This window comes from Chiloscyllium plagiosum, unplaced genomic scaffold (assembly GCF_037043375.1).
Source record: "Chiloscyllium plagiosum isolate Xiang-an unplaced genomic scaffold, Cpla_swu_hap1 HiC_scaffold_36, whole genome shotgun sequence".
Lineage (NCBI taxonomy): Eukaryota > Metazoa > Chordata > Chondrichthyes > Orectolobiformes > Hemiscylliidae > Chiloscyllium > Chiloscyllium plagiosum.
In genome coordinates, this window is record NW_028270174.1 from 30,649,692 (window position 1) to 30,668,741 (window position 19,050).

At 39.7% G+C, this 19,050-nt stretch overlaps 1 protein-coding gene across 4 annotated transcripts in view; it reads right to left on the reverse strand.

Moving 5' to 3' along the window:
- LOC122539369 (alpha-1,3-mannosyl-glycoprotein 4-beta-N-acetylglucosaminyltransferase B-like) overlaps window positions 1-19,050 on the reverse strand; it is a 251,205-nt gene that overhangs the window by 204,711 nt on the left and 27,444 nt on the right. The window contains exon 1 of one of the 4 annotated variants that reach the window (XM_087980063.1): window positions 1,776-1,873. The exons of the other annotated variants lie outside the window; for them this stretch is intronic. The gene's annotated coding sequence lies outside the window, so the exon portion shown is untranslated. Of the gene's footprint in view, window positions 1-1,775; window positions 1,874-19,050 lie in introns of those variants that run through there. 4 annotated transcript variants of the gene reach the window in all.

The window sequence follows — 19,050 nt, forward strand, 5'->3', positions numbered from 1 at the left end:
AATCATGAGGGGCATGGATAGGATAAATAGACAAAGTCTTTTCCCTGGGGTGAGAGAGTCCAGAACTAGAGGGCATAGCTTTAGAGTGAGAGGGGAAAGATAAAGAAAAGGCCTAAAGGGCAACTTTTTCACACAGAGGGTGGTACCTGTATGGAATGAGCTGCCAGAGGAAGTGGTGGAGGCTAGTACAAGTGCAACATTTAAAAGGCACCTGGATGGGTATATGAATAGGCAGGGTTTGGAGGGATATGGGCTGGGTGCTAGCAAGTTGGACTAGATTAGGTTGGGATACCTGGTTGGCACAGACGAGTTGGACCGAAGGGTCTGTTTCTGTGTACATCTCTCTGACTTTCTGGGTATTCTATCAACTGAATCATTAGTTCTCAGATTTACATGAGAATCTTGAGATTCTAAAACTATGTTGAGTGCAAATTCAATGAATGTATTTGGGAACTCCCCCAGTTACTCAATGGGTCAATGTGACACAAATTAGAGTTATGAAGAGTTGGGGAGTGTGTTTTGATTCACCCGTCTCTGCTGGAGGACCTTACCTCAGCTCAAGTGGCAATGAAAGGACAAGAATTGGCTTTCCCTGAACTTTGGAAGGGAAACATCAGTCTTATGCTGGGTGGCAGCAAAGATATTTGGGTGAGGATGACAACAGCAACGTGCATTTGTATGGTACCATTAATACTGTAAACAGCCCAAGACATTTCACAAAAATATAATCAGACAGCGAACTGAGCTAAAGGAGGAAATATTTGGACCTATAATTCACATTTTGGCATGCAGTAAGTTGTGAAGAACACCTTAATGGAAGAATTGGAGATGGACAGGAGTGAAAGTTTCAAAGGAAGTTCAGATCTTTTGTCTTACTTGGCTACCCAGGGAGTCTGGAGGGAATACAGGAAGCTCAAAAGACTAAAGAAGAAGAAACAGAGATTTCAGAGAGGATTGTTGAGGTGGGAGATGATACGCAGTCATGGAAGGTGAGGCCATTCAAGGATTTGAATCTAAGGACTGGAATTTTAAAATTGAGGTAATAATGGACTGTGAGTCAATATAGATCAGTAAGCACAGAGGCTATGGATGTTTGGTATGTTGCATATACAGACCACTGTAAAACAACATGAGTATATACTGTTTAGTCTCAAATGTGAAAAATGGAGCTGCACAAGATAGGGAAGGCTGTTCATTGCATGCAATTGCCATGAAAAGACCGATATTAAGCAATCAGACTACAGATAGAGATATGACAGTGGTGTCTTGCATTAAGAATATAGTGGTTAAAAACTAATTTCATTTTTGGAAGAAGCTAAAAATTCTACCACACAGGAAATATGCAAAACCAATCACGGCACATGTGATCTGTGCAAGTACAAGTATGCATTGACATTGGAGAAATCTAACTGTAAATGTCAAAAGCCTTTGATAATCAACAGAAACATTTAAGTACAAAGCTGTATTTAACTTGGGTCACTGAATCCGGCATCCGGGTGTAAAGTTTATATCAATGGAACAAGTGCAAGTCAGAATTTTCCAAACAATGAAACAATCTGTCGAAACTGTTAAGGAAGTGGGTTGGAAGAACATAAATGGTAAAAAAAAAATGAAATATTTACACCAAAATTTTGCTAGGGCCAAGTTGCACAATACAGCCTGAGACAGTGCCTGCCCTTTATAGCTTTCCACCTTTTATCTCCTTTTGTGTACTTTTCTTTCCCCTCAAATTCCCCTCAAATTCCAAACATTTAATTTTATTTTCACATCCTTACATTCCGAAGGTAGAGCTGTGCACAACAGGAAAGCATAATGGTCTTGGGTTTGCAACTCCAATTCACAATTCACGCAATTGTTTGCAATGGTGCACAAGCTGTAAGAAAAATGTTGCAAGCTGCAAATTTGGTTTATCCTTCATGCCCCACATCCCTGATGTACATTCGTAGCATGTAAAACTTTGAATCATAAGTGCCAAACCATAAAACCTGCACATGATTAATACCCTGTTTTGTTTTTCAAACACTGCACTGGTGTATAGGTTAATAACAAATTTGTACTACACAGTTCAATCACAAATAAAGAGGTATTGTTTCAGTGAAAATGATTGATTGTAAATAAGTGGTTGCAAATCAATTTATTTTATCATGGGAAGAGAAACTGTGAAGTTTTGCAAGAGATGCAACATTTCCCGATAAGTACACATTCCATTATGTGACAAATATATAAACATTTGTGCATCAACTTTGTTTGGCAACTTTAAATGCATCCAAAGAGCCAATTTGGTCCAGTTGTTATTAAATGAATCATAACATTGTATAAGTTGATTTTTTTAATGCTCTTCCCTCAAATTCCTTAGCCCTCCTGAACTGAAGATAGCCATTAAGGATTGGGATATGGTTTCAAGGTGACACCAAAATTATATATTGGTGAAATAGTCATTTAATATGTATAATATTTATCCAACCAAGCCCAATCTTGCTTTAACTTGGCATCTCCAATTGTACTATTGGTAGCATTAACTTGGCATCTCCAATTGTACTATTGGTAGCAGGACTCACTGGTGAACTGCAAACAGGACCAGGCAAATCATATCGGTTCACTCCTGCAGGAATCCTGGAATCTAATGGAAAATTTGTATTAAAAAAAGGTCTACACATTGCTGGTTTCCCTCAGTCAAATGTCAACATAGATTTCGTAGAATCCCTACAGTGTGGAAACAGGCCATTTGGCCCAACAAGTCCACACTGACCCTCCAAAGAGTAACCCACCCAGACCTTATGACCCTACATTTACCCTTGATTAATGCACCTGACCTACACATTCCTGAACACTATGGTCAATTTTGCATGGCCAATTCACCTAATCTGCACATCTTTGGCTTGTGGGGGGAAACTGGAGCACCTGGATCCCTGGTGCTGTGACGCAGCAGTACTAACCACTGAGCCACTCTCATAGTATTTGGAATAATGGACTGCTTGCATGTGTTCCAGTATGCTTTTTCAGTGTAGATTAACTGAATAGCCACTAATTATGAATCATCCTCAAAGGCTTAATGTACAATTGGGTGTAGTGCTGAAATCAGGAAGGTTCTAAATTGAATTCTTAGCTAATTACAGCTCACATGTTCACATGATCAATCCAATTTGGCTTGTTCAAAATACACTGAAATTTTTTTTTACAACATCGCCACAGTTGTATAATCATTCCAGGGCCCTTTATTATATTAGATTAGACTAGACAGCGTGGAAACAGGCCCCTTGGCCCAACCAGTCCACACCAACCCTCCGAAGAGTAACCCACCCAGACCCATTTCCCTCTGACTAATGCACCTAACACTATGGGCAATTTAGCATGGCCAATTCACCTGACCTGCACATCTTTGGACTATGGGAGGAAACCCATGCAGACATGGGGGGAATGTACAAACTCCATACAGACAGTTGCCCGATGCTGGAATTGAACCTGGGACCCTGGTGCTGTAAGGCAGCAGTGCTAACCACTGAGCCACCGTGTTGGTGACAGTCCATGACATATATATATCCATGACATTATTTCATTTCACCGCCTCTATTTAAGACTAACATACACAGATGGGCCAACAAATGGAATCTGCTAGAAAGAGATAATAAAGGAATTCAAGTTAACTGCTTGAACAATTGTAACGCTAAATGTTTCTCACTGAGACATTATTGTTTCTGTCCCACAAATATTACAGGAGTCATTGCAGATCAGTGAGCACACTGGACCAGAACTTGATGGAAGTTAGAATATGAGCAACACAGTTTTGAATAAAGTTAGAGGTGGAAGATGGGAAACTAGTCAGAAGAAATTGCACTAGTCAGTCAAATCAGTTGAAGGTAGCAAAGGAGAAGATTTCAGAATGAAATTAAGTGCAATTTATATGGATTGGAGAAATTTTACTGAGGTACACATCAGCTTTTATTGTCACAAAGGGATATGGAGCCAGAAGTTAAATTCAGACTCAAATAAGCAGCAAAGTTGCTTCGTTCAGCATCAATGGTTAGGGAACAGGGTTTGTGGCATATCAAAGACAATGTCTCTCAAACATTTAGTCGGAGGAAATATTGCTCACTTTGGACAACTCTGAACAGAATTGGGGAGTGGTGCTGACATGTATAAATGATATTTAGCTTGCTGTGTGAAACTTGATGTCATGTTTTGAGGTGATGTTTCCAAGGGACAGCAATAAGATGAGAAATGATGGGAAAACCCACCTAGCTGAACAGCAGAGGAGATGTATTGGAGGAAGATGGTGCCGTCAACTATACATAAGTATGTATAGAAACAATAAGATGGAATAATACACTATGATCACAATCATGAAGGATGTAGTTAGTCATTTTGAATAGAGTTGCTCCAATACTGTAGTAGGGTTGGAGACTAGATTGGAAGGCTTGTTGGCAGATTTGAAAGGTTGGGTATACAACCTGAGAATATTACATATTATATTAAGTATGTAAAATGCAAATAAGCATGACAACTTAAAGCTAATAGGTATTTTCTAGTGGAAAAAAGTAAAGTTTATGAGAAACAAGTGCATATCATTCAACCCCACGATTCAACCATTCAATTAAACAAGGGCTGATTTGAAAATTAACTCCATGTCTGTATCCCTTAAAATGTTTGGCTCCCAAAAATTGGGAAATTGCAGTTCTTAAATTTTCATTTGACCTCACCACAACCAGTTTTTGAATGAGAGAGTTCCAGTTTTCAACCACCATTTTGCTGAAGCAGGGTTTTTGACATAATCGCTGAACCTGTATTTTTAAGAGTATAGAAAATTAAACTACTTCAATTTTTTATAAAATCTCTGGTAGGTGGATGACTTAAATATTAACCAAAAGGCCAAAAAAAGCAATATAATCTTTTTGCATGTAACACACTTACTGCAGAATCTCAATTGATTATGAGTCAACTGTGAGGGCGTACAGCAACAGATGCCATGGCTGTCCCTGTGATTATCCTATTATCAAGCAGTAAAACCACAACTGAGGTCACAAGATAAAAAGAAACCTGGTTCCCCATTCTAGTTCTACAGCATCCTCACACACAAAATAACTTATAACATCAGTACAAATCAAAAGTTTATTGTTCTTACCACTCTACCATCCCCTATCCCACACAAAAAGTATAAACCAAGACTGTCACTGGTAATTTTGCTTTCTGGTGTTTGGCAATTCTACATTTTCTGAAAAGGTTGGGGGGGGGGGGGGGGGGGGGAATAAAATACCACATTTTAACATAAGTAGAGATTAGCAGGAAAGACATTTGAGCATCGTTGATGATTTGCTCTTGTTGTACATAAATTCAACTTATCTTTCCACAACAGAATTCACAGTCCTGTGTTGAAAACCTTTCTATTAATGTAACCAATATAATCCTGCTGGAATACTATTCTGAGGCTTGTGCACACAGGCAGGTTGAATACACTCGGCCTCTACCCATGTAAATGGAGCAAGAAACATGATCATGTTCAATCTGCCCATATTTGCAAACTGAAGAACAGTGTATCCACCATTAATGGTGATTCTGCTGTCAGAAATTATTCTTTAACTAATCTACTTTGTGCTAAGAATTACACCAGAAACCAATTTAAGATCATCAGTTGAACTTGCACCATGATGCATTTGTATGTGCAGGAAGCTATGCATATTAATACTCAGGGCCCTGTTTTATGTAGGCAAGAGGAATATCCTATGTCCATTGCATCTTTTCCGTGGAAAATTAAACAAAAGTCATGCAAACAGCAAATCTCTGCTGTATTCCCATGGAAAACCCCAATGAAGCAATTACTTGTCTGAGAACTGAGATTGACAATTAACTGTTCTTGATGCAAATCCATGTCAATGATGGCCCAACCAATCAGTATCCTCTTCCCATTCTATGTCAATTGTTATCACTTTCTTTCAGATTTGTTTCTTGTCTCCTTGACCAAATGAGGAGTGCAATGAAAACAAATTTTGATTTTTTGACTCTGTTTAACAAAATATGTTATGAATATCTGTTGGATTCTTCAATAGCACAGAAATTACACCCAGTTTCTTAAATTAAGGAAATTAAACATGAATTGCCTTATACAAAAACCTGCATCAAGTAGAACATCCTGTGGGAGGAAAATTCTCACCAGTTGAGTGAAAATTTTGCCATTGGTTAAATACCATTGTATACTTAGTTTATGCATAGCTATACAGGTCCACAGATCCCTGTAGGTGGCAACACAGGTGGATAAGGTGTCAAGAAGGCATACAGCACGCTTGTCTTCATTGGCTAGGGCATCAAATATAAAAGCTGGCACAGGTGTACAAAACTTTAGTTAGGCCACATTTGGAATTTTGCATGCAGTTCTGATCATCACACTACCAGAAGGACATGGATGCTTTGAAGAAGGTGCAGAGAAGGTTTACCAGGATGTTGCCTGAACTGGAGGGTTTCAGTTTTGAGGAGAGGTTAGGTAAACTCAAATTGTTATCACTGTAAAGATAGAGGCTGAGGGGCGACCTGATAGAGAGACAAAATTATGAGAGACATAGATAGGGTGGATAGTCAGAGGCTTTTTCCAAGGGTGGAAAGGTCAACTACAAGACAGCACAAATTTAAGGGGAGAGGGAGAAAATTTAGGGGAGAAGTGCAGGCAAAAACTTTCACACAGATAGTGGTGAGCACTTGGAATGCAATGCAATGCCAGTGGAGGTGGGGGGATGTAGGCATATTAGCAATGTTTATGGCATATCTTGAGAGACACATGAACATGAACAGAAAGATAGATACTGAACATCAGCAAGAAGTAGTCAGTCTAAATAAAAATTGGGAATCAGTGTAGCCTGGGTGGGACGAAGGGCCTGTTCCTGTGCTTTATTATATTATATTTTATTAAGGCTAATTCCACCATGACTGCCTTGGGTTCCTCCCATCTCACCATCACACTTAACTCAACACTGCTCCCACCTCATTACTATTGCTGTTAAAACAAGCAGCAACACATCCAATAGGATCAATAAAATGCACACTCATATTCTGATCCAGAGGTATGTTACTCAAAAGAAATGTTCACATGAAACAGGCATTAAGGCTTTTACAAACACAAACAAAGAGTTTTACCTCTGTTTGATACTCCTTCTGTGGCCTGTGCATTCAGGTCCACAGAGGTACCTCTGAAAAGGTATCAAATATGGGAACTAGGTTGCCATTTTTTCATATACGAAGTTGACTTAGGTGATTGCAGACCAATAATTCCTTCTTTAATCCCATGTTAAGTGATTGGATCTAATATCAGATGTAAAAGACGTCATGCACAATAATAACTTTAATAATGGCTATCAATGCAGATTCAGGAAAGACCCTGCCTAGCCAACATCACAACTTTTCAGACGTGCCATTTCAAGCAGTCATTGTGTTGTACCCAGACTATCAGATGGTACATTATAATAGTCTTCACAAATGTCTGTAGGCAGATTTTAACCCAGCATTCCAGGCAGGAATAAGCCACATAAGAAGTTAAAACCTTTCTACAGGTACCTCTGCGCAAAACTGTCATGAATAGGATACAAATTTGGATCCTGCAAAGCTTATAACAACACAAATTGAAAGTAATTCCCCAGTAATAAACTAAGTTCAGGGTCATCAAGCTACAATGTTAAAGAACGTTTCAGGAACTGCAAGCCTCAAATCAGTGGAGTCTGGGTGTTCTTGAGAATGTTGGAGAACTGGAGTTGGGTATTAACTTGTCATATTTATTATTGGTTGGTTTTGGGGAGAAAATGTGTTGGTAGTTACTTCAGAGGGGGAGTTATTGCTAGTGTTATGATTTGCTATGATAGGAACAAAGTACAATCTTCTCATGAGCCACTAAGAGTTGACTTTGTCATTGCTTGTGTACAGTAGTTTTGCAGTAAGAGGGCAGAATCCATCTCACCCTTTTACCTCTCAAGACAAATTTCCAAGCAAGGTCTTTGAATGGGAAGCATCAGATAATTTGTCAGTAATGTAATTAATTATTTTAAAGTTACATTTTTTTCAACAAATATATTTTTCCAGCATTTATGCCAACACATTGCTGGTTCAAACAGCCACCAAAATGAAGGGATTAGCCAGAGTTTCTAGAAGATTGTAGTCTACATCGGGCATCTGAAGAGCAATATAGTTTGATGTTCAGGCTATTTGTATTGTCTGTTTGCCATTAAGGAGACTTTGTGCCAAATAGTTTACTGCTTTTACTATTCTATGGTCATTTTGTTTCACAGGGATGCAGAAACAGCATTTCATCATTTGAAGTAATATTTGACTCAAGTAAAGTAAGCAACAGAGGTCAGCAAGCAGCAGATTGTGTTTGCAGACCTTAGCGTACCATCCTCATCAAGTCAACTGCCTTGGCTTAGTCAGGATTAGCAGGAACCAGTTGCTATCATCTGAATCATGCATATCTTCCACCAACTTGTGACATAAATATAGCACTGGCATTGTTTGCCAAGGTTACCACTGCCTCTATTTTTGTTTGCTCTAGCTCGTAACTAACAGCATAATGTGCTGCACACATATGTAACAAACAGGTGATAGATGCAAGTCAATATGGCAAGTAAATTCAATTTATTCAGTGTACTATATTGGTTTAATAAAACAAAGAACTGCAGATTCTGGAAATCTGAAACTAAAACAGAATGTGTTAGATAAACTCAGCAGATCTGGTAGCATCTGTAGAGAGAAAGCAGAATTAGTATTCCAAGGTAACCCTTCATCAGAATGAAAATGACTGGGAAAGGATGAAATCTTTGCTGATGACATCGGGTGCAGTTTTATGTGTGAGGTGAGGGATGCAGGAATGAATAGACGACATGGACACCATGTAGAAAGAGAGAGAGAGAGAGAGAGACAGAGCGAGAGAGAGAGAGAGAAGAAAGAAAAAGGAGAGGCAAATAAAAGGATTGCTGATGATAAAATGAGAGGGAGATAAATGCTAGGGTGTGGTGTTAACATGAAATATGAATGGTTGAAAACAACTTGGCTGTGCTGAGATTAAACAATGCAGAATGGGACCTGGAGTGGAGGGGGGTAGGGGGAGTGAATTTGGGGAGAGGAGGGGTAATGAAGGGAGGTGCAACTTTGAACTTGTTAAACTCAACTTTGAGTCCTCAATGCTATAGGGTACCTAGGCATATGAGATATTGTTCCTGCAGCCTGAGTTGAGTTTTGCTGGAACACTGCAGCAGGCCTGAGGCTGAAATGTTTGCATGGGAACATGGTGGTGTATTGAAATGGCAGGCAACAGGAAACTCAATCATCTTTACAGACAGAATGCAGATGTTCTGCAAAGTGGTCACCCAGCCTGTACTTTGTCTACCCAATATAGAGAAGAAAATATTGTGAACAATGAATAGAACATACACATAGAACAGTACAGCACAAGGAATAGGCCCTTTGGCCTACCATGTCTGTGCTGACCATGGTGCTGTTATAAAATAATCCCATCTGCCTGCATATGGTGTATATCCCTCTATTCCTTGCCTGTTCATGTGTCTGTCTAAATACCTCTTAAAGTTTGTCAATGCATCTGCTTCTACCACTTTCCCTGACAGTTCATTCAAACCACCTACCAACCTCTGTGAGAAAAACTTGCCTCACACATCTTCTTGAAACTTTTCCCTCTCACCTTAAACCTACGCCCCCTAGTATTTGACATTTCCACCCTGGGAAAGAGACTCCAACTATCCAACCTATCCATGCCTCTCGTAATTTTATATACTTTCGCTCCTCAGACACTTGAGCAAAAACAATTCAAATTTGTCCAACGTCTCCTTAAGGCTAATACACTTCAATCCAGGCAACATCCTGGTAAACTTATTCTGTACCCTCTCGAAAACCTCCACATCATTTCTGTAGTGCGGCAACCACAACTGTGTATACTATTCTAAATGTGGCCTGACCAAAGTCCTATATAACTGTAACATGACATACCAATTTTATTCTCAATGTCTTGACTGATGGAGGCAAGCTTGCCTTCTTTACCACGTGCATAGCCACTTTCACGGAGCTATGGACTTGGACCCCAAGAACGCTCTGTATATTAATGCTCCTAAGGGTTTGGCCATTTACTGTATATTTTTCTCTTGCATTTGAGCTCCTAAAATGCTTCACACTTGTGCAGATGGACCTCTATTGCACTTTCTCAATGGCAACTATATTCTTCCTTGGATAAGAATCACCAAACTTTGTACACAGGTGAGATCTCACCAAAAGTCTATACAATTCCCATAAGACATATTTACTTCTGTACTCAGATCCACCTGCAGTGAAGGTGTACATTCCATTTGCTTTCCTTAGTAACTGTTGCATGTCCAAGTTGGCTGTTCAGCTCTCTTAATCACATTCATGGGAGTATAGATCAATCAACACAAAAATCATTTTTATGTAGGGTAATGACAATTAGCTCAATTGGCTGGATGGTTGGTTTGCAGTGCAAAGTGATGATAACAGTGTGGTTTTAATTCTTGTCTCTGCTGAGATTACAATGCATATCCCACCTTCTCAACCTTGCCCCTTGCCTAAAGCATGGTGACCACTACCAGTTGTCTCTTACTAGACTCATTCCGAACAGAACAAGGCATTTGGCACACTTGATTTCACTGGGTGATAGCATTGAATATAGCAGTTGGGATGCCATGTTATGGCTATACAAGACATTTGTTAGGCCATTTTTAGAATACTGCGTTCAATTCTAGTCACACTTCCATTGGAGGATATTGTTAAACTGGAGAGGGCACAGAAAAGATTTACGTGGATGTTGCCTGCACTGGAGGATTAGAGCTATAGGGATAGGATAGACAGGCTGGGGCTTTTTCCCCTGGAGCATCAGTGGCTGAGAGGTGACCTGATAGAGACATATAAAATCATAAGGGGCATGGATAGGGTGAATAGCCAATCTTTTTCCTAGGGTGAGTGGGGTCCAAAATTAGAGGTGAGAGGAGAAAGATTTAAAAGATCTAAAAGGTAAATTTAAAACATTTGGAAGAGGAAAGATTTCTGCTGCACAGAACTCATCTCTTCCTATTTCAACACAGTTTTTTCTCCCCTTGACCAGTTCCTGCCCACTTACATCTGCGGAGTTCTGAGGAAGGGTCACTGGACCCGAAACATTAACTCTGATTTCTCTCCACAGATGCTGCCAGACCAGCTGAGCTTTTCCGACAATTTCAGTTTTTGTTTAAAAAGGACCGGAGGGCTAACCTTTTCACATAGAGGGTGATGCATGTGTGGAATGAACTGCCAGAGGTAGGTGGAGATGGATAAAATTACAACATTTACAAGGCACCTGGAAGGGTCTATGACTGGAAGGGTTTAGAGGGATATTGGACAGGGAAAGTGGGTCTCTAGTGACTTTACCTTTGACATTTCAGAGAGCACTGTTCTTGAAACCACAGGAAATGCAAAAGGAAAACAATGCAAATGTTTCAGAAAAAGACATCCAGGCTTCTTTTGTTTCAATGAGATCCATCATCTTATTGAAAAATAGTTTGAAAAATTTGAAAACAAATTTGTAACATTTTATTGATATTATGAAGAAAACCTTTGGGCATCTCCATTATTTCTCATGTGGTAGTAGTGTGGAATTTGAGAAATTGCTGTTAATAAAGGTTAAAGTACAATTTAAGGTTGTAAGTTTACTCGCTGAGCTGGCATGTTTGTTTTCAAGTGTTTCGTCACTATGCATGGTAAGCCTCCGATGAAGCACTGGTGTTCTGTCCGGCTTTCTATTTATGTGACTTGGTATCTTAATGTGAGTGATATCAATTCTGGTTCTTTTTTTCAGAGGTTGGTAAATGGGGTCCGAATCAATGTGTTTATTGATGGAGTTCTGGTTTGACTGCCAGGCCTCTCAGAATTCGCGTGCATATCTCTGTTTAACCTGTCCTAAGATGGATGTGTTGTCCTTCGTCTGTATGTAAGGATATTAATGATAATAGGTCATGTCCTTTGGTGGCTAGACACAGAAAAGGCTGTCCTCGTAAGAGGGATGAACTACAATGACAGAGATATGGACAAAAAGGATTTCTTAGCAGTATTAGAATCAACCCTGAAAGACAATGGACTCACAGAAGAAACCCACCAGACCATCAAACAAACAGGTGCACAGGAAGGAGGAAGGAGACATCCTCAACACACAGGAAAGGAAAGCCCTAGAAGGACTCAGAAAAGACAGAAACCTCATAATCCTACCTGCAGAGAAAGGGCGTATGACCGCCATCCAAAACAAAACACAATACATTGAAAAGGTGAACTCACTTCTGCCAGATACTGATACCCACCAACAGGTGATGATAGACTCAACTCCACAGCTAGAATTCCTGAATATCAAAGACACCAAGATAGAAAGGGACAAAATAATGATCTCCTTTGACATAAACACCCTATTCTCATCAACTAACATCAATCTGGCCAAAGAGGCACTGACCGCACTACGAGATGAACCAAGGACATAAACACCAGACAGCACCAATTCCAACAGCAAGGACAGCATCCTCAAGCTAGTAGACCTGTGCCTCACTACCCACTTCACCTTCAATGACAAGACCCACAAATAAATCAATGGAACACCCATGCGATCACCAGTATCAAGCTTCTTAGCAGAAGCAGTAATGCAGAGACTTGAACAAACAGCCAACCTCACGATTCAATCCAAACTTTGGGTCTACTACGTAGATGAGACCTTTGTCATCACAAAATGGAACAAAATAGAGGAAACCTACAACATCCTTATTGGCATAAATTTCATAAAAGAGGAGGAGAACAACAACAGACTCCCCACCCTCGATGTCACAGTGGAACAAACAGTTAATGCAGACCAGCGTCTACAGGAAAGCAATACACACAAACCAAATACTCAACTACAGAAGCAATCATCCCAACACCCACAAATGGAGCTGCATCAGGACATTATTTAAATGGGCTACAATACCCTGCAGCACCCAGGAACTATAAGCAGAAGAAAAATACCTATACAGCGTATTCAAGAAGAACGGGTAGCCCACCAATTCTTAAAAACAACAAACCCAAACAAATAGACACAACATGCCTAGAAACTCTAGCCACACTATCATACATCAAAGACATCTTGGAGATGACTACAAGGTTACTCCAACCCCTCCAGCCCACAAAGCTGCCAACACACTGAAACAGCTACTGATGAACCTAAAGGATCCTATACCAACCAGCAAAACGAAAGTCATTTACAAAATACCATGCAAGGACTGTAACAAATACTACATTGGACAGTCAGACAGAAAACTAGCCACCAGGATACACCAACACCAACTAGCCACCAAAAGACATGACCCACTATCACTAGTATCCTTAAATACAGATGAAGAAGGACACCACTTCAACTGGGACACCACATATCCTAGGACAGGTTAAACAGAGACACACACAGGAATTTCTAGAGGCCTGGTGTTCAAACTGGAACTCCATCAATAAATACAACAACTTGGACCCTATATACCAACCTCTGAGAAAAAGTACTGGAAATGATATCACCCACCTTAAGAGACCAAGACACATAAATAGAGAGCGGGACAGAATACCAGCGTTTCACCGGAGGCTCACTGATGATGTTACCTAGCATGGTGATGAAACACCCGAAAACAAACCTGCCAGCTCAGTGAGCAAACTTACAACCTGAACCTCAATCTGGGCTACAAATCCTCTCAAAAATTGCTGTACAATTTAAAATTAAAAAATCAAACTTATTGGGTCATTAAGTATAGATGATAAAATATTGAACAGAGTAATCTGAAGAAACTTTAAATCAACAATCCTTCTAAGAGATGGTTACACTCTTCTTTATCATACTAGGTCATAATTAAAAGAGAATGTTACATCTAAAAGAAGAGACAAAGTAATTGTGAAGTTGACTGTTCAGCAGAACTAGTTATGGACTCAGGGTACAACAATTGCCAACTTTAAGTACAGTTGGTTCTGGTATAACATGATTTTTCGTTCTCATGCAATCTTGCATTATAAGAAAATGCAATAGCCACAATAGGGCTGGAATTGCATTATCACCAATACAGGTAAGGAAGGCTTGCATTCTACAACTAACAGTCTAAATTCTTCAATCGCATTAAAGCCAAGTACTGGATTTAAATACAATGATGAAACACGCTGAAGTCAAGAATGACTTCACAGCAAGTAAAACATTAAAAGTCATTTCAAGAGATTTTATGTATGCTAAGTGCCCATTCTTAGTTGATCCAACACCTAAATATGAAGTTAGTCAATTTTAGAGTGCTTCACACATCAATTTTCCAGACACATGTACTAATATAGCTGGATTCCTAATCTTTTCAGGGTGGAAAAGAGAAATGTTGTTGTTTCATTTCGTGAGCTGAGAAAATAAAGTTGTTAAAAAATACTTTCTTTTACTGTGACACTGGCTGCTTTGGAGAAAGTGGATAGGGGATTCGATTTGTGAAACCTATATGGGGTGTACTGAAAGTAGCATGTTTACAGGCAATTAGGGTGAGCAGCATGTAGGTCATTGGTAGTCATTCGCATCCCGTGAAAGAATAAAAAAAAACAAATACTCATTGAATATTATACAGGCTTGTGAGATAGTGTACACCTCATACAAAATGTTAGTGAGAAAAAATTGTGGAGCAGCCTTACTGGCTTGAAACAAATGCCAAAGAAAGGAAATCTCACTTAAAGTCATGTAAGTCATCAACTTTCTGATTACAGTTTGAGATTGCTTATCAAGGGTGAGCAGCACATGTGAACAGGTTTATAGAGGGCATTTTCTTTTTACACACAATCTCCAACCATAATACAATTACCTTGTCAGCTGACGAAAGAATGCAATCTTTGCAGATGTATATTCTCAGTTACTGCAAGCTCTGTGCAAATACTGACCCTGGCTATCATCATCTTTGGGGAAGATCAGCTACTATGTATTTTGAAAGAGATCCTGGAGTACCACTCAGAACAAACCTCTCTCATACCATAAACTCTGGTTCATGTCTTTACATTGAGGCTTTCTCTGTTTTAAAATTGTCACTTTTTCTCTCTCGCAGCCTTCAGAATTGCTAACAACAATTTTATCACAAAATGTGGCCACACTAAAGATCTGTTAGCATTTCAATCACACCATGTTAAAAAGTAACCACGGTTATTTATTTGGTGATTCTGAATGTGCTGCTTAATTGAAGTAACAGAGAACATTGTGAATGTCCAGTTGAGGGGTGGTTGTGTGGAAATGAGCCTAGTTCGGGTGGTTAGATGCATCTAAATGGGAACAGATGAATGAGTATTTGGGACAAGGAATTTACAAGACATGCACCATTTAATTCAATGATGACTTATCAAACATTTTAAGACATCCAACAAATTGCTTTTTTAAAGTAACTGAAAGTAATCAAGAATCCCTAAAAACCAAGTGAATTAGACTAGATTGGATTAGATTTCCTACAGTATGGAAACGGGCCATTTGACCCAACAAGTCCACACTGACCCTCCGAAGAGTAACCCACCCTGACCCATTCCCCTACTCTATATTTACCCCGACTAATGCACCCAACACTATGAGCAATTTAGCATGGCCAATTGGATTGTGGGAGGAAACTGGAACACCCGGAGGAAACCCATGCAGGCACGGAGAGATCGTGGCTCAAGGCAGGAATCGAACCTGGGTCCCTGGCACTGTGCGGCAGCAGTGTTAACCACTGAGCCACTGTGCCGACTTACTCAATGATTGAGTATACACAGTTCTCTAGGAAGGTATTCTTTAAGATATACCACAAAAATGAAAGTACTTATTGCATGCTGCACTGTAACGCATAAATTAATCTCAGCAGTTATGATAAAATTGCCAATAGTAGATCCTCTAGCACCAATCTGCTAGGCTAATTGGAGTACCAACAAGCACCCATAACCAATGAAATATATATGATCAATGGACCCAAAAATTCAGCACAAGCCTGCGATTGGAAGGGATCATTGTTGTGGCCTTTACATGCAAGATCCTAGTCATTCAATCGTTGCCAAAGCAACATTTTTTTTTCCAATGCAGAGTCGTCTCCCTCTCTGTGGCAGTCACTTGAGACTATGGAGATCATTATTCCACCCTGCATATTAGTCTCCAGTCCCAACTCAGGCCTTGATTGATGAGGGGATGACAACTCCAAAACAAATACTGTGGTGTCCCTCACATTATTGGCCTTTTGAGGGGTGGGTGGAGGCTTTTGCCTCTTACAAAGCTGACTGGAAATCTCAGAATCACAAATGCATCGTTGCCATTTTCTTATAACCTATGTTGGATTCTGGCCAGGGATACATAGGAATTCAGTTGAATCAGATAAGGAAATTTGGGGTACAGTTACAATACATTCCATTTTAAGAACATGGGAACAGCAGTAGGCTATTCAGCCCTTTAAATATGCCTTGCCATTCTAGACTGTGGTTGATCATTTCCTTCATGCCTTTTTCTCACATTACCTCCATATTGCTTAATGTCATTCATCTCCAAAAACCTATTGATATCTATCTTTAACTTACTCTATGACTGAGCATACTCAGTTCTCTGGGTAGGTATTCTTAAAGATGAAAGTACTTATTGCATACTGCACTGTAACATGTAAAATGAATATAAAAGTTCATCATCATAAACCATTGCCTTTCATTTATATCTCTCAGAGAACTAGAGGTAAAATGGGAAGAGAGACTTTTAATCTTATGGCAAAGAATGAACAATGGCATCTGATTTTACTTGTTTCTCAATTATTCATAATTATAAGTCTTTAAACTGAAAATTTAACAAAAAAGTAAACAAAGAATGCATTTCATAGGAAGGAACTCTTGTGATTCAATGTATTGGATCCTGCCTCTGAGCCATACGCAAGGGTGCAGTCCCACTTCAGGACTTGATGGCTAAGGAATGTGTGTTAACAATGCAGCCAAACAGATTAAGTATCGACTTGTAAATCCTTCTAACATGTGCAAAGACTGACAGTAAAAGCAGAAGAGAAATTCCTATACAGACATGTGTTGGAAGGAAATTGGAACTTCTATTAATCATTATCCTGGTCTACAACCTGCATGTAAAATTGCTATTTAGACAGCACCTTCTAAACTCACAATCACTACCATCAGGAAGGATAAGGGCAGCAGACACATGGGAACACCAGCACCTGCAAGTTCCCCTCCAAGTCACTCATCATTCTCACTTGAAAATATATCGCCTTCCTTCAGTGTCGCTAGGTTAAAATCTTGGAACTCCCTCCCTGAAGGGATTGTGAATGTACCAACACCAAATGGACTGCAGCAGTTCAAGAAAATAGCTCATGCCCACATTCTCAAGGGCAACTAGATGTGGGAAATAGGTGCTGGCACAGCCAGTGGGATGAATTGAATTGAATTGAATTTATTGTCACGTGTACCAAGGCACAGTGAAAAGCTTTATCTTGTGGGCTATACAGGCAGATCACAGAGTTAAGTGCATAGATAGTAAATAATTTGTAAACAGCGGCATAAACAAGAATACAGGACAGGCGAATGCTAAGAGTTTGAGAGTCCATTCAGTATTCTAACAACAGTAGAGTAGAAACTGTTATGAAACTGGCTGGTGCATGTTCAGGCTTCTGTACCTCCTCCCTGATGGTAGAGGTTGTAGAAAAACAATGCCAGGGTTAGATGGATCTTTGAGAATGCTGGCGGCCTTTCCTTGACAGTGGGCAGGGTAGATGAATTCTATAGATGGGAGGTTGGCCTTTGTGATTGCCTGTGCCGAGTTCACCACTCTTTGTAACCGTCTCTGATCTTGAATGATGCAGTTGCCTTACCAAGTAGTGATATGTCCAGGCAGAATGCTCTTGATGGCACACCTACAAAAGTTGGCAAGGGTATTCGCCATCATGCCAAATTTCCTCAGCTGCTGAGGAAGAAGAGACATTATTGGGCCTTTGTAACCAGTTCGTCCACATGAAAGTCCAAGAAAGCTTGCTATGGATTGCCACTCCCAGGAGCTTGACACACTCCACTCATTCCACCTCTGTGCTGTTAATGAGTAGGGGGGCATGAGTAACATCCCACCAAAAGTCAATAATGAGTTCCTTGGTTTTGCCGGCATTGAGAGCTAAGTTGTTCTCAGTGCACCATTTTTCCAGGTCTTCCACCTCCAGTCTGTAGTCTGTTTTGTCGCCATCTGAGATTCGATAGACTATGGTGGTATCATCAGCAAACTTGTAAAAGGCATTAGTCAGGTATTTGGCGACACAGTCATAGGTATACAGTGAGTACAGAAGGGGGCTGAGAACACACCCTTGGGGCACTCCAGTGTTGAGTGTTAGTGAAGATGAAATATTGTCCCAAGTCTTCATTGATTGCGGCTTTTAGGTCAGGAAACTGAGGATCCAGTTGCAGAGAATAAGGCTTAGTCTGAGAAGAACTTTAATTACGAGATAAAATAGATTTTATGAAAAACATAGAAGTTACAGCAGTTTAATGAAATAGATAGTGTTGAATTAACTGAATTCCATTTTATAATTCGAATAAGCATATTTATGTTGTAAAGTTAGAAAGAACATGTACAAATCAGGCTGTGACCACATCCTTTTCTCACACACAGTGTGAAAACTTGCTCCCATAAACTGTGAACAGAATTAATACATTATGTACAAATTAAAGAATAATGTAGTGTGCTGGAGTGAATAAAATTCTTATTCTTTTAATGAGTTCCTTCGAAATAGTACAGAATGTCCTTTGGCTCTGCAAGATTTCTTGAATTAAATAGATTAATAGCACTGTGACAAATGATGAGGTTAAGTCTGATAACCCCAAAAACAGGCATGGGGTTCAATATATGTGGTTAATGTGCAACTGTTCATTGCGCTGCAAGTGGGTTTTTATATTTTATTCATCTTTGGGATGCTGGCAAGTTCAGTATTTATTGCTCAGGTGATAATTGCCCTCCAGATGGGTGCTGAGCCACCTTTCTAAACCACTGCAGTCCAAATGGCATAGACACATAGTTTGATGTAGTTGGATATG